The sequence below is a fragment of the Arachis stenosperma genome, chromosome 10, assembly GCF_014773155.1.
Source record: "Arachis stenosperma cultivar V10309 chromosome 10, arast.V10309.gnm1.PFL2, whole genome shotgun sequence".
Classification (NCBI taxonomy): Eukaryota; Viridiplantae; Streptophyta; class Magnoliopsida; order Fabales; family Fabaceae; genus Arachis; species Arachis stenosperma.
In genome coordinates, this window is record NC_080386.1 from 46,860,586 (window position 1) to 46,883,121 (window position 22,536).

General features: G+C 40.1%; 2 non-coding genes across 2 annotated transcripts; both read right to left on the reverse strand.

The window, feature by feature from the left end:
- Positions 1 to 1,781: 1,781 nt before the first annotated feature.
- LOC130958583 (small nucleolar RNA R71) lies at positions 1,782 to 1,888 on the reverse strand. The gene has a single exon (XR_009077696.1). It is a non-coding gene; the product is annotated as a small nucleolar RNA R71 (small nucleolar RNA).
- An 11,219-nt stretch (positions 1,889 to 13,107) lies between these two features.
- On the reverse strand, positions 13,108 to 13,211 carry LOC130958741 (small nucleolar RNA R71). The gene has a single exon (XR_009077847.1). It is a non-coding gene; the product is annotated as a small nucleolar RNA R71 (small nucleolar RNA).
- Positions 13,212 to 22,536: the final 9,325 nt, after the last annotated feature.

Below are 22,536 nucleotides of genomic sequence, written 5' to 3' on the forward strand. Positions count from 1 at the left end.
TTTCCATTCGCAGAGCTATGAAAAACTAAACCCCTTTTCATTAGGTTAAGGAGCTCTGTTGTAATTCAATGGATCAATAAGAGTTTTCATCTTCTTCTTCTTTCTTTTCTCTTGATTTTGCTAGGACGCTTTTGATCTTAATTCAATTGAACAGTTGTCTTGACAGAGAAGCTGTTCATACTTGGATATCCTCTGAACCTTGAAAGAAGAATGAGAAAATCATGCTAGAAATGCTTTCTCATGTTGGACTGGGTTGGGGGTTGGATGGATACAGTGACATATAATGCTACCAATACTTTGATCTAGAAAAACATGTGGTATAATCAGTGATCATACTTCATCTCTTCCCATGAGCAATTAAATCAAGACGTTGGGCAATTGTTCAAGCTTAGAGAGATGAATTGCCAAGACATTAGGATCCAATCACTTAAGATTTCCAAGAATGTCAATAAATGCGTTGATTGAGGAAGAGATGAAGATGAACTTGTTCCGGAGAATGCAACATCTCCTAAGCCCAATGAACTTCCCCACTTCTAATCTTACCCATTCTCTTTAAATTCTGCTATTTACTTTGATGCTCATTGCCCCAATCCCTATTTAATTTCTTGCAATTTACTTTCTGCAATTTAATTTCTGCCATTTACATTCCGCGATTTACATTCCTGTTATTTACTTTCCCGCTAATTAAATTTTTGCAATTCTTATTCCAACTTATGCTCAGTTCAACTAGAACACTCCTCTAATTAAAGTTGCTCAACCAATCAATCACTGTGGGGTTCGACCTCACTCTATTGTGAGTTTTTAATTGACAACAAATTGGTTTTGAGTTGTGTCACATCTTGTGAAATTTCAATTTGATCGGCGGCCGATTGTTGGGATTGGTCTATACTTGCAACGTTTATCCTCTTTTAGTGTGAAAATCCAAACGTATGCGATTGGTCGTCTCCGTCAAATTTTGGTGCCGTTGTCGGCGAATTCACTTTAAGTACAATGAGCGCCATGATTTTGGTTGTGTAAATATGTGAATAGTGTAAATAGTTGATTTTTTTTGTTTGCTACTTGGCATTAATTGTAGATACTACTTTCCTCTTTAGTTTTTCTTAGTAGTTGTAGATTGCTAAGTTAGTTTTTGGTTATTTGCCTACTTCTGTTTTCCTTTTCATAATTGCATGCTTTCATTGCCTCCTCAATTGAATGACACAGTCACTTGCAGACCCGAGCTTGGCCACTTTTGATCCAGAAATTGAAAGAACTTTAACTCGTATAAGGCAACTTCGGCGCGGGCTAGCTTTTGTGAATAGTGAATCAGGCTCCCTTGAGGATTATTCCCATTTACTATCACCACCAATCCGTGACCATCATTCTCCAATCAACGAGGAGACTTTGTATTCATCTTTGTATTCATCATGGCGGACCCACTGCGAAGGATCACTTTGAAGGAAGCCGGAGCTCCCGATCTTGCTTTGCAACCACTTCTGATTTTGTATCCGGCCTTGGATCTGAATCTTAAGCTTAAGTCTAGCACAATCAACTTGCTCCCCAAGTATAATGGATTGCCTGGGGAAGATCCTCTGAAGTACCTTAAGGATTTCCAAGTTGCTTGTGCAACTGCAAGAAGACATGGAGCGGATGAAGCCGCGGTATTGGTCTTCATTTTCCCTTTCTCTTTAGAGGGAAAAGCAAAGGAATGGTTTTATACTCAGCCGGGGGAAATTAGATCCACATGGGACTTGTTGCAAAAAGAATTCTTGGAAAAGTTTTACCCTCCTCAGAAAACAGACAAGCTGCGAAGAGAGATCTCTTGCATTGTGCAACGAGATAAGGAGACTTTGTATGAATATTGGAAGAGATTTAAGAAGTTGCTGGAGGCTTGCCCTCACCATCGGATTGATGAGTTGGTTCTGATAAGTTATTTCTGTCAAGGAATGCACCACCAAGACAAGCTTCTCCTAGATGCTGCGAGCGGAGGGTCATTGACCAAGAACAAGACCGCTATAGAAGTTTGGGAATTTATATCGGACCTAGCGGACTCAACTCAACACTCAAGGGCAAGGAGCCCACAACCAAAAGCCTTGAGTGAGGTTTCTCCCTCCGGAGATGCAATTTTGACTAAGACCCTCGGTGAGATGACAATTTTGTTGAGGCAAATCACCCAAGGGCAACAAATCCCTCAAGCGTTGATAAATGCTCAACCCCAACCTTAGAGGATAGAAGGACCATCAAGGATATGTGGTGTTTGTGCTTGCAATACTCATTACACCGATGAGTGCCCTCAAATCCAAGAGGACACTGCATTGGCGGTTGCTAACCCTTACCCGCAAAGACCCAACTACAACCAAGGATCTTACCCACAAAGAGGTAATCAAAACCAAGGGTGGAAAGATAACTCAAACTAGAGGTGGAACCAAGCTGCCCAAGCTCAACCTAACCAAAAAGCTCAAGTCTACTACCATCAACACCCACAAGGTCAACCACAATACCAATAACCCTACCAGCAACCCTCACAACCTCAACCTCAAGTGAAGTATCAACATCCAAATAGTAGATCTAATCATTCTCAAGTTAACCAAGCCCCTCCTTCCAATCAATCCCACATGAACGACACAATTCACACCTTCATGCAAGAACAAAGAGAGTTCCATAAGAAACAAGATGTTTATTTGGATACAATAGCCAAAGCCCTTACCCGTTTAACCTTCCCTCCTCAAACTACAAAAGGCACCCAACAAACTTCAACCTCAAGTAGTTTGCCTTCACAACCTCAACCCAATCCTAAAGGAAGCATAAATGCCATTACTCTTAGAAGTGGTACTAAGTTGGATAAGAACGTGGCTATACCTTCAAAGTTGAGTGAGGAGACAAACAATGAGGAGGTAGAAGATGAAGTGGAGGTGATGAAGGGTGAAGATGAAAATGTTGATAAGAGTAAGGAAGAACCGCCGAAGGTCAAGGAGCCAAAGAGAAAGACCTTGCTTGAAGAGCCCTTGCCCATTCCATTCCCAACTTTGGCCAAGAAAACAAAGAAGCAAGAAGATCTTGACCCCAATTTGGTGGAAGTTTTTGAAAAAGTTGAAGTTACCGTCCCTCTCTTTCAAGCCATTCAATAAGTGCCTAAATATGCCAAGTTCCTCAAGGATGTGTGCACTCACAAAGACAAGCTTGGCAACCTCAACAAAAAGCCGGTAGATGATTCTATCTCGTCTTTACTTCCCAAAAAATGCAATGATCTTAGACCATATTTGGTGACTTGTTTGATTGGTGGGATTAAGTTCTTGGACTGTATGTGTGGTTTGGGGCGTGTGTGAGCATCATGCCACTCCCCATCTATGAAAGATTGAACTTATCTCCATTAAAGAGGTTTGGGGCGAAATTTGTGTTAGCCGACAAGAGTATTGTGTCAGTTGCGGGGATTGCAGAGAATGTCATAGTCAATATTCAAGGATTGCTCTTTCCAGTTGATTTTCACATTTTGGAGACCCCTCCCATTGACTCAACCAAGCCATCATCAATACTCCTTGGAAGACCATTCTTGAAGACAGCCCATTTCAGGCTAGATGCACACTCGGGAGTCTATTCTTTTGAGTCGGATGGCAAGTTACTCAAGTTCACTTTGGAGGAATCGAACAAGCTAATCCTTGAAGCTTATTCTAGTTTTGGGTGCGACATAGTTGAAGAAAAAGTGATTGAAGATGACAAGGAGCAAGGAAAAGATGATAGCGCCAAGAAGTCAAATTCAAAGGATCATACTCAACCAAAACAAGCCAAGGAGTTGGAGATTTTCCTCCTTGGGGAAGGTTCTAAATGACCAATGAAGCCATGCAAGTCCAACTTAGGACTTTAAACCAAAGTGCTTGGTGGGAGACACCCCACCATGGTGACATTTTTTCTAACTCTATCTCTTGTTTATAGTTTTTTTGAACTATTTGTTTCCTTATGATATAATGCTTAGCTTAGATTTATTTGGATAATTTTGAGTTGTATAGGTTAGAATTACTTGTGGACTATGATTTAGTGCTTGTTTGAATGATTTGGGGTTGGTATGTTGTTATGATAAGGTTGGGAACCTTAGTTTTGAAGAGAAAAGAAAATTTTGAAATAGGGCATCTGTGCATGTGCACAGAACTGTGTTTTTCGCCATCTGTGCGGACGCACAAGCCTGTGCGTCCGCACATGCCCTGGCATGCTCTCTGGTCGCAGTGCTATCGCAGCCTATGTGTGCGCGCTGCTCCCTTTTCTCTCATATGTGCGTGTACACAGTTGCGTTCATACGCATAGGTCCCCTTTTATGCTTCTCCTGTGTGGCCACACAGACGTGTGCGTCCGCACACCAATTGACAGCCCCACTGGTGGGAACGAGGGAATAGCTTATGCATGTGAACAACCCCTCAATCTTGTCTTCTGTGCGTGCGCACGGACCTATATGCGCACGCACACTTGTTTTTGTCCACATATTTCAAAAAAAAAGTGAGAGAGCCCTTCTCTGCGCGCGCACACCTTTGTGTGCCCGCACGCTCTCTTGCAGCCTCTCTGGTCGCAGCGTTCGCACCCTTCTTAATTTTCGCTTCGGTGCGTCCGCACGGCCCCCTGTGCTTCCGCACAGGTCGTGTTTTGGGCAATAACGGGCAACCTGCCCTATTGAGTGGCAGCATTCTTTCTTTCTTCTTTTCTCCCAAGCTACCATCTCCCTCTCTTCTCTGCCCAGCGCTGCTGCCAGTCTGCCGCCGGCCACCGCCGTCGTCGTCAGCCCACCGCTGGTGACAACCAACTAGGGGTCCCTTCCTTGTTGAAACTACAACTATGACAATTATGATGGATTAATCTCACTTGATTAATCCTCACATCGGAAGTTAAGTTAAATGATCATAAGTGTTCTTAACCCACAAATCCTAAATTGCTTGCTAATTACTTTAGCAACAAATTAGCGTTAGTGGGAACAAGAACAATTAACGATCCAAGAATTGACACTAAATGTTGGACATTCCAACTCTAGGAACCCAATTGCTCACTTACCCAAGCCAAGAGGCAAAAATTTAACCTAAAACCATGTTTGACATTTTGTCAAACACTTGGTGTGCAAAAAGCTTGAACATGAGGAAAATAAGAAGAGACTTGAAATTAAAAGTAACAATTGACATCAATCAATAAGAGTAACACAAGAAAGCATAGAATAAACATCAAACATCAAATTCATCAACAAGAAATTGAAATTGCAAAAGAGAAGTGAAATTGAACTATAACTTGAATTAGAAAAAAGACTAATGACAATGTAACTATGAAGCGTAATAACAAGAGAATACCTACAATGAGATTAGCAAAATCCAAGATCAAAAATGGAAATGGCACTTGAATGTAAAACCATAATAGAAACCCTAGTAGAGATAATGAAAAACTTAGAGAAAAACTAAAACTAAAAAACCTCCACTACTACTCCTAAAACTATCCTAATGATATCCTATGTTGTGTCTTTCATTCCCCCTCTAATATGAGCTAAGAGACTTCAGAAATGGGCCTCCCAAGCCCTCAAGTCATGAGTCACGTGCATTTTTAATGAAGTCATGTGCGGACACCTATGCGGACGCATAAGCGTGTGCATTCGCACACTTTACGAAAATCTCATCCTGTGCATACGCACAAGTAGCTGTGCGCACGCACACTAGGCGATGTTTGGTTGGATGCGTGACGTGCTCGAAATGATCTACACGCTTTGCTTGGGCTCCTGTGCGGACGCACAAGAAGCTATGTGCACGCACACGTCTCTGAACCCATTGATAAACCACTATTTTATGATTCATATTGTGTTTAATTGTGTGGTTTTATCAAGTCTTTGCCCACTTATTCATATGATTTGCATGTAATTAAAATTCCTTCCTAAAAATATTCTATGATTGAAAACATGCTTCTTTGGCTTTTATTTTCTTTTATTTAATCCTCTCTTATTACCATTAGATGCCTTGATATGTGTGTTAAGTGATTTTAGGAATTACAAGGCAGGAATAGCTTAAAGGATGGAAAGGAAGCATGCAAAAATGGAAGGAACACAAAGAATTGAGGAGATAACCAGCGAAAAGTCACGTGGTCGCATGCCTGACGCGACCGCGCGAAATAGAAGAAATCACAGTGACGCACTCGCGTGCCTGACGCAACCGTGCGGATTGGAAGCGCATGAACGACGCGAATGCGTGGACGACGCGCACGCGTGGTACGAGAAACACGGAGTGACGCGAACGCATAAACGACGCGGCCGCGTAACGTGCGCAATCTGCAGAATTTCAGAAGTCGCTGGCAGAGTTTCTGGGCCGGATTTCAACCCAGTTTTCGGCCCAGAAACATAGATTAGAGCCAGAGAACATGCAGAGACAGAGAACAACATTCATTTCGCATAATTTTTAGTTTTTAGATCTGAATTTACTCCTCCCCTAGGTTTACTCACTTGAACATTCATAATTAGGATTTTGAAAATTTTGGCTTTAGCTTTTGAGAAGAGTCTACCTCCGGTAATAGTCACTATAGTTTGTTATTTACTTTTCATTTATTCTTCCATGTTCTTAATTCCTCCAGAGTTGACATTGGATTATTTTCACAAGTTACTAATATAGACTATTTTTATTTTCAATTAATCCCTTTCATTATTATTTATTATGTCTTATTTTATTTTCCCTATTGATTTTGTGAAGTTTATAATTATGATGAGTGAGTAGTTCCATAACTTGATTGGGAGATGATTGAGAGGAAACCTTGAGTTGAATCACTCAAGAGAGAAATTATAATTGGATTTGTTGTTGGGTTACCCTCTAATCATTGACACTAGTCCTTCCCAAGGGAGAGGATTAGGACTTGTGACTAGAAACAACTTTTCAACTTGCTTGACTTTCCTTTACCTAGTAAGGGATAACTAAGCAGAGCAACTTTCAATTATTAATTAATCTTGAGAGTACTTCAACAAGAATTGGGCTTCCAACTAATCTACTCCCAATCAAGGCTTTTATTTAAAATTAATTAAATTCTCTAAATTAATTTCATGTTTATCAACTCAACCATTTTTGAAAACACCTGATTGATAAAATAGCACATCTTTCTGCAACTCATTGGGAGACGACCTGGGATTCATACTCCCAGTGTTTTAATTTCAATATTGTGATAACCCTTCTAAATTGATAAGCGGATTTTTGGCTGGTTAAGGACTGTACTTGCAACGTATTTCTATTAATAATTTTTTAACTCGCTAATTTCCACCACGTCAATTTTTGGCACCGTTACCGGGGAGTTGCAACAGTGTGCTAATTTATTGATTGGCATTTATTTAAGTGCAATTTTTCTTTTTATTTTGTTACTATGAGCAGTACATTTCTTTCGTTAAATGATGCGTTCACTTCCTGATCCAAGCTTGCCAGTATTTGACCCTGAGATTGAAAGAACTATTTCACATATAAGGCAAGCTCGGCGTCGGCTAGTCCTCTCTGAGGATGAACCTGAAACGTCATCTAAGGAAGAAACAAGCTCCCTCTCTACTGATCCAGTCGATTTACGTGCAGGTGACATGGCAGCACCTAGGAGAGTCACTATCCAGGAGGAAGGAGCCCCTGATTTTACACTACAACCATTCCAGGCACACCACCCAGCAGTGGCTATAGATTTCAAAATAAAGTCTTTGCTACTCAACTTGATGCCCAAGTTTCATGGCTTACCTGCTCAAGAGCCTATCAAGCATCTTAGGGATTTTTAGACTGCTTGTTCTACTGTTAAGCGTGATGGCACTGATGAAACTTCCATTCTGTTAAAATCCTTCCCATTCTTTCTTGAGGGAAAGGCAAGAGAGTGGTACTACACTCAACCCGAAACAACTGTTTCCAATTGGGATATGCTTAGACGAAAATCTTTGGAGAAATTTTTCCCAGCTGAGGTTGCCGATAAACTGAGGAAAAACATGTCCATGATCGTTCAGGATGAATCTGAAACTCTCTATGAATACTTGGAACGCTTCAATAATCTTCTAGAAGCATGTCCCCACCATATGATTGACAAGATAGTGTTGCTCGGCTACTTTACACAGGGCATAAAATCTCAAGATAGGACCACATTGGAAGGTGCTAGCAATGGGTCTATGAAAAAGTACAAGACTACAGAAGAAGCATGGCAATTGATCAACGACTTAGCTGAATCTACCAGGAATCACAGGCAGAAATAAAGTCAGTAAAGAGCTGTTGCAGAGGTATCCACTAACAAAGAGACTGCTGCTATAGCTCAGAGCTTATGTGAAATGACTAACTTGCTGAAGCAAATGCAGCTAAGTCAACAACAGGCTCAGCAAGTTTAGCCTTCTCACCACAGCACAGCCAGCAGTTGGTTCCACAAAGAGTATACAGAATCTGTGCAGATTACAGTCATTATACTGATGAGTGTCCGCAACTCCAACCGGAAGACCACACTGTAGCAGCCACTCATAACTTCTATGACCGCCCCAATCAAGGGTACAATCAAGGTGGCAGCTATAACCATGGATGGCAGGATAACTCCAACCAAGGCTGGAGAGATAATTCTAACCAGGGTTGGAGGGACAATCATAACAGAGGAGGCAGAGATAACAATGGAAATCAGAGGTGGAATAACAATAACAACTTCAGGCAGCAGAATCAGAATCAGGCCTACAGAACACCTCATCTAAGACAGCCTCAAGCATCTCAGCAGACCTCTCAAATCACTTATCCCTCTTCATCTCCTAATGATGAGTTACTACAATATATTGATCAGAGACAACAGGCCATGGAAAACAACCTTACTTCTACTCTAAATGGTTTGAATTCTACTTTGCAAGCCCTTGTCTCACAGATTGGATCACTGAACAACTCCAACAACCAATTCTCAAGCTCTGGTGGACTCCCCTCTCAACCATTACCCAATCCAAAGGGTGGCATTAATGCCATCACCCTAAGGTCTAGAACCACATTGCAAGAGAGGAATCAGGAAGAGCCAAACCCACCTGAACACGCCTCAGCTGAAGAGGTAGTGGAAATAGAAGATGTTGAGGAAGAAAAGGGTATACAGGACATGGCTGAAGAAGAAGACGCTAAATCACAGGAAGAAGCACCAAAGGGCGCAGACATTGTAAAGAATGCCATTCCTATTCCATTTCCACAACTTGCAAGGAAGCACAGGAAGCAGTTGGAACCTGATCCTAAAATGGTAGAAATATTCAAAAAGGTTGAGGTAACTGTTCCCTTTTTTGATGTTATCCAACAGGTACCTAAATACGCAAAGTTTCTAAAGGATTAATGCATACATGATGAGTGGATAATTTATACGCTTTTTGGCATTGTTTTTAGGTAGTTTTTAGTAAGTTTAAGCTACTTTTAGGGATGTTTTCATTAGTTTTTATGTTAAATTCACATTTCTGGACTTTACTATGAGTTTGTGTTTTTTTCTGTGATTTCAGGTAATTTCTGGCTGAAATTGAGGGATTTGAGCAAAACACTGAAAAAGGCTGACAAAAGGACTGCTGATGCTGTTGGAATCTGACCTCCCTGCACTCGAAATGTATTTTCTGGAGCTACAGAACTCCGATTGGCGAGCTCTCAACGGCGTTGGAAAGTAGACATCCAGAGCTTTCCAGCAATATATAATAGTCCATACTTTATTCGGAAATTAACGACGTAACTTGGCGTTGAACGCCAAGTACATGATGCTGTCTGGAGTTAAACGCCAGAAACACGTCATAATCCGGAGTTGAACGCCCAAAACACGTTATAACTTGGAGTTCAACTCCAATAAAAGCCTCAGCTCGTGGATAGACCAAGCTTAGCCCAAACATACACCAAGTGGGCCCCGGAAGTGGATTTATGCATCAATTACTTACTCATGTAAACCCTAGTAGCTAGTTTATTATAAATAGGACTTTTTACTAGTGTACTAGACATCTTGGGACGATTAGTTCTCAGATCATGGGGGCTGGCCATTCGGCCATGCCTGAACCTTTCACTTATGTATTCTCAACGGTGGAGTTTTTGCACACCATAGATTAAGGGTGTGGAGCTCTGCTGTACCTCAGGTTTCAATACAATTATTATTACTTTCTATTCAATTCTCTTTTATTCTTATTCCAAGATATACGTTGCACAACACTTTGATGAATGTGATGATCCGTGACACTCATCATCATTCTCACCTATGAACGCGCGTGACTGACAACCACTTCCGTTCTACCTTAGGCCGGGCGCATATCTCTTAGATTCCCCAACAGAATCTTCGTGGTATAAGCTAGATAGATGGCGGCATTCATGGGGATTCAGAAAGTTTAACCTTGTCTGTGGTATTCCGAGTAGGATCCCGGCAATCCGGAAAGTCTAACCTTGTCTGTGGTATTCCGAGTAGGATTCCGGTATTGAATGACTGTGACGAGCTTCAAACTCCTGAAGGCTGGGCGTGATGACAAACGCAAAAGAATCAATGGATTCTATTCCAACCTGATTGAGAACCGACAGATGATTAGCCGTGCTGTGACAGAGCATTTGGACCATTTTCACTGAGAGGATGGGATGTAGCTATCAACAAGGGTGATGCCTCCAGACGATTAGCCGTGCAGTGACAGCGCATAGGACCATTTTCCCGAGAGGATTGAAAGTAGCCATTGATGATGGTGATGCCCTACATACAGCTTGCCATGGAAAGGAGTAAGAAGGACTGGAAGAGTGAGTAGTGAAGTAGAGTTTCAAGAGGAGCACAGCATCTCCATACGGCTATCTGAAATTCCCACTATTGATTTACATAAGTATTTCTATCCCTTTTTATTTTCTATTTATTATTAATTTTCGAAACCCATAACCATTAAATCTGCCTAACTGAGATTTACAAGGTGACTATAGCTTGCTTTATACCAACAATCTCTGTGGGATCGACCCTTACTCACGTAAGGTTTATTACTTGGACGACCCAGTACACTTGCTGGTTAGTTGAACGGAGTTGTGAATTCAAATAGAGCCAATTATTAAATTTCATACAAGTACAAAGAGCATGGATCACAATTTCGTCCACCAAGTTTTTGGCGCCGTTGCCGGGGATTGTTCGAGTATGGACAACTGACGGTTCATCTTGTTGCTCAGATTAGGTAATTTTCTTTTCAAAAATCTTTTTCAAAATTTTTCTTTTATTTTTCGTTTTTCCTAACTTTGTTTTTGAAAAAATTAATAAAAATAAAAAAATATTAGAAAACCATAAAAATCAAAAATATTTTGTGTTTCTTGTTTGAGTCTTGAGTCAATTTTTAAGTTTGGTGTCAATTGCATGCTTTAAAATTTTTTTATTGTATTTTTCGAAAATTCCATGCATTCATAGTGTTCTTCATGATCTTCAAGTTGTTCTTGGTAAGTCTTCTTGTTTGATCTTGATATTTTCTTGTTTTGTGTCTTTTCTTGTTTTTCATGTGCATCTTTGCATTCATATTTTCCAAGCGTTAAAGATTTCTAAGTTTGGTGTCTTGCATGTTTTCTTTGCATCAAAAATTTTTCAAAATTATGTTCTTGATGTTCATCATGATCGTCAAAGTGTTCTTGGTGTTCATCTTGACATTCATAGTGTTCTTGCATGCATCTTGTGTTTTGATCCAAAATTTTCATGTTTTGGGTCATTTTTGTGTTTTTCTCTCTCATCATAAAAAAAAATTCAAAAATCAAAAAAATATCTTTTCCTTATTTCCCTCCAAATTTTCGAAAATTTGAGTTGACTTAGTCAAAAATTTTTAAAATTAGTTGTTTCTTACAAGTCAAGTCAAATTTTCAATTTTAAAAAATCTTATCTTTTCAAAATCTTTTTCAAAAATCATATCTTTTCCATTTTTTTTCCTATTTTCGAAAAATTTAAAAATTATTTTTTTCAAAATCTTTTTCTTATCTTTATATCATATTTTCGAAAATATGCTAACAATTAATGTGATTGATTCAAAAATTTGAAGTTTGTTACTTTCTTGTTAAGAAAGGTTCAATCATTAAATTCTAGAATCTTATCTTGTAGTTTCTTGTTAGTTAAGTCATTTTAAAAATTAAATCTTTTTCAAAATATCTTTTTACTAAAATTTTTATCTTATCTTTTTATCTTATCCTTCTCAAAATTTTATCTTTTTCAAAATTGGATTTCAAAATATCTTATCTAACTTCTTATCTTCTTATCTTCTTATCTTTTTAAAATTTGATTTCAAATCTTTTTCAATCAACTAACTAACTTTTTGTTTGTTTCTTATCTTTTTCAAAACCACCTAACTACTTTTTCCTCTCTAATTTTCGAAAATATCTCACCTCTTTTTCAAAAAATTCTTTTTGTTCTAAATTTTAATTTTAATCTTATCTTATCTTTAATTTTCGAAAATTACTAACCCCTTTTTCAAAATTATTTTCGAAAATTCTCCCTCTCTTTTCTTATTTTATTTAATTAATTATTTACTAACACTTCTCTTCACTTCTCTTCATCTAAAAATCCGAATCCATTCTTCTTCATTCTTCTACCCCCTTCTTTTTCTACTAACATAAAGGAATCTCTATACTATGACATAGAGGATTCCTCTTTCTTTTCTTGTTTCTTCTCTTTCATATGAGCAGGAACAGGGAAAAAGGCACTCTTGTTGAAATAGATCCAGAACCTGAAAGGACTTTGAAGAGGAAATTAAGAGAAGCTAAGTTACAACAATCCAGAAGTAACCTTTCAGAAAATTTCGAACAAGAGAAGGAGATGGCAGCTGAAAATAATAATAATGCAAGGAGAATGCCTGGTGACTTCACAAAGCCAACGTCCAAATTTGATGGAAGAAGCATCTCCATTCCTGCCATTGGAGCCAATAATTTTGAGCTGAAACCTCATCTAGTTGCCTTAATGCAACAAAACTGCAAGTTTTATGGACTTCCATCTGAAGATCCTTATCAGTTTTTAACTGAGTTCTTGCAGATCTGTGAGACTGTAAAGACGAATGGAGTTAATCCTGAAGTCTACAGACTCATGCTTTTCCCTTTTGCTGTAAGAGACAGAGCTAGAATATGGTTGGATTCACAACCTAAGGATAGCCTGGACTCTTGGGATAAGCTGGTCACAACCTTCTTGGATAAATTCTTTCCTCCTCAAAAGTTGAGCAAGCTGAGAGTTGATGTTCAAACCTTCAAACAAAAAGATGGTGAATCCCTCTATGAAGCTTGGGAAAGATACAAGCAGCTGACCAAAAGATGTCCATCTGACATGTTTTCAGAATGGACCATATTAAATATATTCTATTATGGTCTATCTGAATTTTCGAAAATGTCATTGGACCATTCTGCAGGTGGATCTATTCACCTAAAGAAAACGCCTGAAGAGGCTCAAGAGCTCATTGACATGGTTGCAAATAACCAATTCATGTACACTTCTGAGAGGAATTCCGTAAATAATGGGATACCTCAGAAGAAAGGAGTTCTTGAAATTGATGCTCTGAATGCCATATTGGCTCAGAACAAAGTATTGACTCAACAGGTCAACATGATCTCTCAAAATCTGAATGGATGGCAACATGCATCCAACAGTACTAGAGTGGCAGCTTCTTAAGAAGCTTATGATCCTGAGAACCCTGCCATGGCAGAGGTTAATTACATGGGTGAACCTTATGGAAACACCTATACCTCATCATGGAGAAATCATCCAAATTTCTCATGGAAGGATCAACAAAAGCCTCAACAAGGCTTTAACAATGGTGGACGCAATAGGCTGAGCAATAGCAAGCCATATCCATCATCTTCTCAGCAACAGACAGAGAATTCTGAACAAAACACTTCTAATTTAGCCAATCTAGTCTCTGATCTGTCAAAGGCCACTTTCAGTTTCATGAGTGAAACAAGATCCTCCATTAGAAATCTGGAGGCACAAGTGGGCCAGCTGAGTAAGAAAGTCATTGAAACTCCTCCCAGTATTCTCCCAAGCAATACAGAAGAGAATCCAAAAGGAGAGTGCAAGGCCATTGATATAATCAATGTGGCCGAATGCACAAGGGAGGAGGAGGACGCAAATCCTAGTGAGGAAGACCTCCTGGGACGTCCCTCAAGCAAGAAGGAGTTTCCTATTAAAGATCCAAAGGAATCTGAGACTCATATAGAGACCATAGAGATTCCATTAAATCTCCTTCTGCCATTCATGAGCTCTGAAAACTATTCTTCTTCAGAAGAGGATGAAGATGTAACTGGAGAGCAGGTTGCTCAATATTTAGGAGCTATCATGAAGCTGAATGCCAAGTTGTTTGGTAATGAGACTGGGGAAAGTGAACCTCCCTTACTCATTAGTAAACTGGATACCTGGATTCAGCAAATTTTACCTCAAAAGAAATAAGATCCTGGCAAGTTTTTGATACCTTATACCATAGGCACCATGACCTTTGCAAAAGCTCTGTGTGATCTGGGGTCAGGGATAAATCTTATGCCACTCTCTGTAATGGAGAAGCTGGGGATCATTGAGGTACAACCTGCCTTGTTCTCATTACAATTGGCAGACAAGTCATTGAGACAAGCTTATGGAATAGTGGAAGACGTGCTAGTAAAGGTTGAAGGCCTTTACATCCCTGCTGATTTCATAATCTTAGACACTAAGAAGAAAGAGGATGATTGCATCATCCTTAGAAGACCTTTCCTAGCCACAGCAGGAGCTATGATAGATGTCAACAGAGGTGAATTAGTCCTTCAATTGAATGGGGACTACCTTGTGTTTAAGGCACATGGCCATACCTCTGTGATAGAAGAGAGTAAGCATGAAGAGCTTCTCTCAGTTCAGAGTCAAGAGGAGCCCCCACAGTCAAACTCTAAGTTTGGTGTTGGGAGGCCACAACCAAACTCTAAGTTTGGTGTCAAGACCCCATATCCAAACTCTAAGTTTGGTGTTCGGACTATACAACATTGACCTGATCACCTTGTGGCTCCATGAGAGACTCTGTCAAGCTATTGACATTAAAGAAGCGCTTGTTAGGAGGCAACCCAATTTTATTTATCTAATTTTTATTTTATTTTATTTTATTGTTATTTTATTTTTTATTAGGTACATGATCATGTGGAGTCACGAAAAAATCATAAAAATTAAAAACAGAATCAAAAATAGCAGAAGAAAAAAATTCACACCCTGGAGGAAGCACAGGCTGGCGTTCAACGCCAGTAAGATGCATCTGGCCGGCGTTCAACGCCAGAACAGAGCATCATTCTGGCGCTGAACGCCAGAAACAAGCAACATTCTGGCGCTGAACGCCAGGAATGTGCCTAAAGAAGAAAAACTGGCGCTGAACGCCAGTAACAAGCATGAAACTGGTGTTCAACGCCATAAACATGCTTTACATGGGCGTTGAATGCCCAGAATGTGCACCACACGGCGTTTAAACGCTAGAATGGTGTGCAAAGGCATTTTACATGCCTATTTGGTGCAGGGATGGAATTCCTTGACACCTCAGGATCTGTGGACCCCACAGGATCACCTCAGGATCTGTGGACCCCACAGGATCCCCACCTACTATATTCCCACCTTACCTCCTAATCCTATTTTTGTGATTTGTATTCCCCATGTCACACTTCCCAACACTCTTCACCAATCACCTCAATTCCTCTTCCCAAGCACCCCCTTCACCACTCACATCCATCCACTCTTCCCCATAAACCCCACCTACCTTCAAAAATTCAAGACCAATTTCCCACCCATTCCCACCCTAAATGGCCGACCACACCCTCCCCCCTCTCCCTATATATACCCTTCCATTCTCCTTCATTTTCACACAACACAACCCCCTCTTCTTCACCTTGGCCGAACCTACATCTCTCCCTCTCTACCATATTCTCTTCTTCTTCTTCTTCTCTTCTTTCTTCTCTTGCTCGAGTACGAGCAATATTTTAAGTTTGGTGTGGTAAAAGCATAAGCTTTTTTTGTTTTTCCATTACCATCAATGGCACCTAAGGCCGGAGAATCCTCTAGAAAAGGAAAAGGGAAGACTAAAGCTTCCACCTCCGAGTCATGGGAGATAGAAAGATTCATCTCCAAAAGCCATCAAGACCACTTCTATGATGTTGTGGCAAAGAAGAAGGTGATCCCTGAGATCCCTTTCAAGCTCAAGAAAAATGAGTATCCGGAGATCCGACATGAAATCCGAAGAAGAGGTTGGGAAGTCCTAACCAACCCCATGCAACAAGTCAGAATCTTAATGGTTCAAGAGTTCTATGCCAATGCATGGATCACTAGGAATCATGATCAAAGTATGAACCCGAGTCCAAAGAATTATCTCACAATGGTTCGGGGGAAATACTTAGATTTTAGTCCGGAAAATGTGAGGTTGGCGTTCCACTTACCCATGATGCAAGGAGATGAACGCCCCTACACTAGAAGGGTCAACTTTAATCAAAGGTTGGACCAAGTCCTAAGGGACATATGTGTAGAAGGAGCTCAATGGAAGAGAGACTCCAAAGGCAAGCCAGTCCAACTAAGAAGACTGGACCTCAAGCCTGTGGCTAGAGGATGGTTGGAGTTCATTCAACGCTCCATCATTCCCACTAGCAACCAATCCGAAGTTACTGTGGATCGGGCCATCATGATTCATATCATCATGATTGGAGAGGAAGTAGAAGTTTATGAAGTCATTTCCAATGAATTCTACCAAATAGCCGAAAAGCCCTCCATCATGGCAAGGCTAGCTTTTCCTCACCTTATTTGCCATCTATGTTACTCAGCTGGAGTTATCATAGAAGGAGACATCCTCATTGAAGAGGATAAGCCCATCACCAAGAAAAGGATGGACCAAGCAAGAGAGACCCTTCACAGTTCTCAAGAGATGCATGAGGAAGCTCATCATCAAGAAATCCCTGAGATGCCTCAAGGGATGCACTTTCCTCCCAACAACTATTGGGAACAACTCAACACTTCCTTAGAAGATTTGAGCCACAATGTGGAACAATTAAGGGTGGAACATCATGAGCACTCCATCATTCTCCATGAAATAAGAGAAGATCAAAGAGCAATGAGGGAGAAGCAACAAAGGCAAGGAAGGGACATAGAAGAGCTTAAGAACATCATTGGACCTTCAAGAAGAAGACGCCACTAAAGGTGGATTCATTCCTTGTTCTTTATTTCTTTCTGTTTTCGGTTTTTAATGTTGTGTTTATCTATGTTTTGTGTCTCTAATTCATGATCATTAGTATGTAGTAACCATGTCTTAAAGATATGAATAAAATCCATTAATCCTTCACCTCTCTTAAATGAAATATGTTTTAATTCAAAAGAACAAGAAGTACATGAATTTCGAATTTATCCTTGAATTTAGTTTAATTATACTGATGTGGTGACAATACTTTTTGTTTTCTGAATGAATGCTTGAACAGTACATATTTTTGATCTTGTTGTTTATGAATGTTGAAATTATTGGCTCTTGAAAGAATGATGAACAAAGAGAAATGTTATTGATGATCTGAAAAATCATGAAATTGATTCTTGAAGCAAGAAAAAGCAGTGAAAAGTAAAAAGCTTGCGAAAAAAAAAATTTTGGGCGAAAAAAAAAGAAAGAAAAAGAAAAAGCAAGCAGAAAAAGCCAATAGCCCTTAAAACCAAAAGGCAAGGGTAAAAAGGATCCAAGGCTTTGAGCATCAATGGATAGGAGGGCCCAAGGAAATAAAATCCCGGCCTAAGCGGCTAAATCAAGTTGTCCCTAACCATGTGCTTGTGTCATGAAGGTCCAAGTGAAAAGCTTGAGACTAAGTGGTTAAAGTCGTGATCCAAAGCAAAAAGAGTGTGCTTAAGAGCTCTGGACACCTCTAACTGGGGACTCTAGCAAAGCTGAGTCACAATCTGAAAAGGTTCACCCAGTTATGTGTCTGTGGCATTTATGTATCCGGTGGTAATACTGGAAAACAAAATGCTTAGGGCCACGGCCAAGACTCATAAGTAGATGTGTTCAAGAATCAACATGCTTAACTAGGAAAGTCAATAACACTATCCGAAATTCTAAGTTCCTAGAGAAGCTAACCATTCTAAACTTCAAAGGAAAAAGTGAGATGCCAAAACTGTTCAGAAGCAAAAGGCTACAAGTCCCACTCATCTAATTAGAATTAATATTCATTGATATTTTGAAATTTATAGTATATTCTCTTCTTTTTATCCTAATTGATTTTCAGTTGCTTGGGGACAAGCAACAATTTAAGTTTGGTGTTGTGATGAGCGGATAATTTATACGCTTTTTGGCATTGTTTTTAGGTAGTTTTTAGTAAGTTTAAGCTACTTTTAGGGATGTTTTCATTAGTTTTTATGTTAAATTCACATTTCTAGACTTTACTATGAGTTTGTGTGTTTTTCTGTGATTTCAGGTAATTTCTGGCTGAAATTGAGGGACTTGAGCAAAACTCTGAAAAAGGCTGACAAAAGGACTGCTCATGCTGTTGGAATCTGACCTCCCTGCACTCGAAATGGATTTTCTGGAGCTACAGAACTTCAATTGGCGCGCTCTCAATGGCGTTGGAAATTAGACATCCAGAGCTTTCCAGCAATATATAATAGTCCATACTTTATTCGGAAATTGACGACGTAACTTGGCGTTGAACGCCAAGTACATGATGCTGTCTGGAGTTAAACGCCAGAAACACGTCATGATCCGGAGTTGAACGCCCAAAACACGTTATAACTTGGAGTTCAACTCCAATAAAAGCCTCAGCTCGTGGATAGACCAAGCTTAGCCCAAACATACACCAAGTGGGCCCCGGAAGTGGATTTATGCATCAATTACTTACTCATGTAAACCCTAGTAGCTAGTTTATTATAAATAGGACTTTTTACTAGTGTACTAGACATCTTGGGACGATTAGTTCTCAGATCATGGGGGCTGGCCATTCGGCCATGCCTGAACCTTTCACTTATGTATTCTCAACGGTGGAGTTTTTGCACACCATAGATTAAGGGTGTGGAGCTCTGCTGTACCTCAGGTTTCAATACAATTATTATTACTTTCTATTCAATTCTCTTTTATTCTTATTCCAAGATATACGTTGCACAACACTTTGATGAATGTGATGATCCGTGACACTCATCATCATTCTCACCTATGAATGCGCGTGACTGACAACCACTTCCGTTCTACCTTAGGCCGGGCGCATATCTCTTAGATTCTCCAACAGAATCTTCGTGGTATAAGCTAGATAGATGGCGGCATTCATGGGGATCCGGAAAGTCTAACCTTGTCTGTGGTATTCCGAGTAGGATTCCGGTATTGAATGATTGTGACGAGCTTCAAACTCCTGAAGGCTGGGCGTGATGACAAACGCAAAAGAATCAATGGATTCTATTCCAACCTGATTGAGAACCGACAGATGATTAGCCGTGCTGTGACAGAGCATTTGGACCATTTTCACTGAGAGGATGGGATGTAGCTATCAACAAGGGTGATGCCTCTAGACGATTAGCCGTGCAGTGACAGCGCATAGGACCATTTTCCCGAGAGGATTGAAAGTAGCCATTGATGATGGTGATGCCCTACATATAGCTTGCCATGGAAAGGAGTAAGAAGGACTGGAAGAGTGAGTAGTGAAGTAGAGTTTCAAGAGGAGCACAGCATCTCCATACGCCTATCTGAAATTCCCACTATTGATTTACATAAGTATTTCTATCCCTTTTTATTTTCTATTTATTATTAATTTTCGAAACCCATAACCATTAAATCTGCCTAACTGAGATTTACAAGGTAACTATAGCTTGCTTCATACCAACAATCTCTGTGGGATCGACCCTTACTCACGTAAGGTTTATTACTTGGACGACCCAGTACACTTGCTGGTTAGTTGAACGGAGTTGTGAATTCAAATAGAGCCAATTATTAAATTTCATACAAGTACAAAGAGCATGGATCACAATTTCGTCCACCAATACATAAAGACAAAATTAATGAATTAGAAACTATTCCTTTAGGTAGTTCTATATATGCTTTAATGGGAAATATACCTGAAAAATGTAGTGACCCAGACCTATGCATGGTTAACTGTACCATTGGAGGTGTGATATTTTCTGACTGCATGTGTGATTTAGGAGCATGTGTTAGTATAATTCCTTTGTCTGTATATGATGTTTTGAGGCTCCCTCCCTTAAAAAGGTCGGCAGCTCATTTTGTGTTAGCAGATAAAAGTATTATTATAGTGGCTGGAGTTGCTGAAGATGTATTAGTGGGTATTAAAGGTCTCACTTTCCCCATTGATTTTTACATCCTAGAGATGCCCCAAAATGACTCAGAGAAGCCATCATCAATCCTACTCGGAAGACCTTTCTTGAAGACCTCGAAGTTCAAATTAGATGCTTTTGCAGGAACATACTCTTTTGAAATAGACGGCCGAGTAGTAAGCTTCAATCTGAATGGAGTTATGAAGCACCCTCCAAAAGATCATTCTATCCTCCAGTGTGACATCATAGATGAAACCGTAGCTGAAGTTCACCAGGAGGAGTTTGAAGAGAAGTACATAGGACAAGGTCCGAGTGTGGGGAATTCTGAGGACAATGAAAGTACTCTACCACTGCCACCAGCTCCAGACAATCTAGAGCCTGACCATGAACAGAAGTTAGAATTGAAACCCCTCCCTTCACACGTTAAATATGCTTACCTCGAGGACAAGCAGAAGTTTCCAGTTATCATTGCACGAAACCTCACTTCTCAATAGGAAGATCAGTTACTTAGTGTGCTGAGGAGGCACAAGAAAGCAATTGGGTGGAGTTTGGCAGACATATTAGGCATTGACCCTCAAGTTTGTGAGCACAGAATATTTTTAGAAGAAGGAGCAAGACCCGTTCGTTAACCCCAAAGAATACTGAACCCCACTATCTTAGAGGTTGTCAAGAAGGAAGTGACCAGACTACTAGAGGCAGATATTATCTACCTCATCTGAGACAGTGAATGGGTGAGCCCAGTACAAGTGGTGCCCAAGAAGTCTAGAGTCACTACAGTGAAGAATGAGCATGGAAAACTCATAGCAACCAGAGTACAGAACGCCTGGAGGGTCTGCATTGATTACAGGTGTCTCAACCAAGCCATTCGTAAGGATCACTACCCTTTTCCATTCATTGATCAAATGTTGGATCGCCTGTCAGGTAAATCACATTATTGCTTTTTAGATGGTTACACAGGCTATTTCCAGATTCATATAGCCCCTAAAGATCAGGAAAAGACTACTTTTACATGTCCTTTTGGGACTTATGCCTATAAGTGAATGCCCTTTGGCTTGTGCAATGCACCAGCTACTTTCCAAGGGTGCATGATGAGTCTTTTCTCTGACCTTCTTGAGGACTGTATGGAGGGTTTTATGGATGATTTTAGCGTTTATGGTGATTCCTTTAGTCTTTGCTTGGATAGTTTATCTAGAGTACTAGATATATGTGTCAGTACAAACCTTGTATTGAATTTTGAAAAATGTCATTTTATGGTAAGACAAGGAATTGTACTAGGACATGTTGTGTCTAATACTGGCATTTCTGTAGATCCGGCAAAGGTGGATGTTATTTCTAGTTTGCCTTACCCCTCCTCTGTGAGGGAAGTCCGTTCGTTCCTTGGCCATGCAGGTTTTTACCGAAGATTCATTAAGGACTTTATTAAGGTAGCACTTCCCCTATCCAGGTTACTACAGAAAGATGTCGAGTTCGAGTTCAACGAGGATCGCAAACAAGCGTTTGATAAGCTGAAGACCGCCCTGACTCAAGCTCCAATTGTGAGAGGACCTGACTGGAGCCAGCCATTTGAAATCATGTGCGATGCTTCCAACCATGCAGTAGGAGCAGCGCTGGCTCAACATGAAGGTAAAGATCCTTTTGTCATTGCTTATGCGTCTAAGACTTTAGACACTGCTCAATCTAACTACACTACTACGGAGAAAAAGCTTCTTGCTATTGTTTTTGCTCTGGATAAATTTCGAGCCTATTTACTTGGTGCTAAGGTAGTAGTGTATTCAGACCACACAGCTCTGAAGTATTTATTAGCTAAAAAGGAATCCAAGCCAAAGCTTATACGTTGGATACAACTACTACAAGAATTTGATTTAGAAATAAAGAATAGGAGTGGTAACCAGAATCTAGTGGCAGACCACTTGAGTCGCCATGAGTACATTAAAGATGACTCCACTCCTATAGCTGATAATTTTCCATTTGATAACTTACAAGCAGTATCTAAGGTAGTCCCTTGGTATGCACCTGTCGCTAATTATCTAGTTAGCCGCACTTTTCCTCCAAACTTTACTAAGCACCAAAGAGACAAGCTGAAAAGTGAGTCTAAATATTATATATGGGATGACCCATATTTATGGAGATGTGGCACTGACCAGGTAATTAGAAGGTGTGTGACTCAAGCAGAATTCCAGTCCATTTTAGAGGCCTGTCAGTCATCTGAGAGTGGAGGACATTTTGGCCCTTAAAGAACAGCTAGAAAAATCTTAGACTGTGGATTCTGGTGGCCTACTCTTTTTAAAGACGCTGCTGAATTTTGTAAATCTTGTCCCCCATGCCAAAGGTTTGGTAATATATCCCAGAGGGATGAAATGCCTCAACAAATTATGCTTTTCT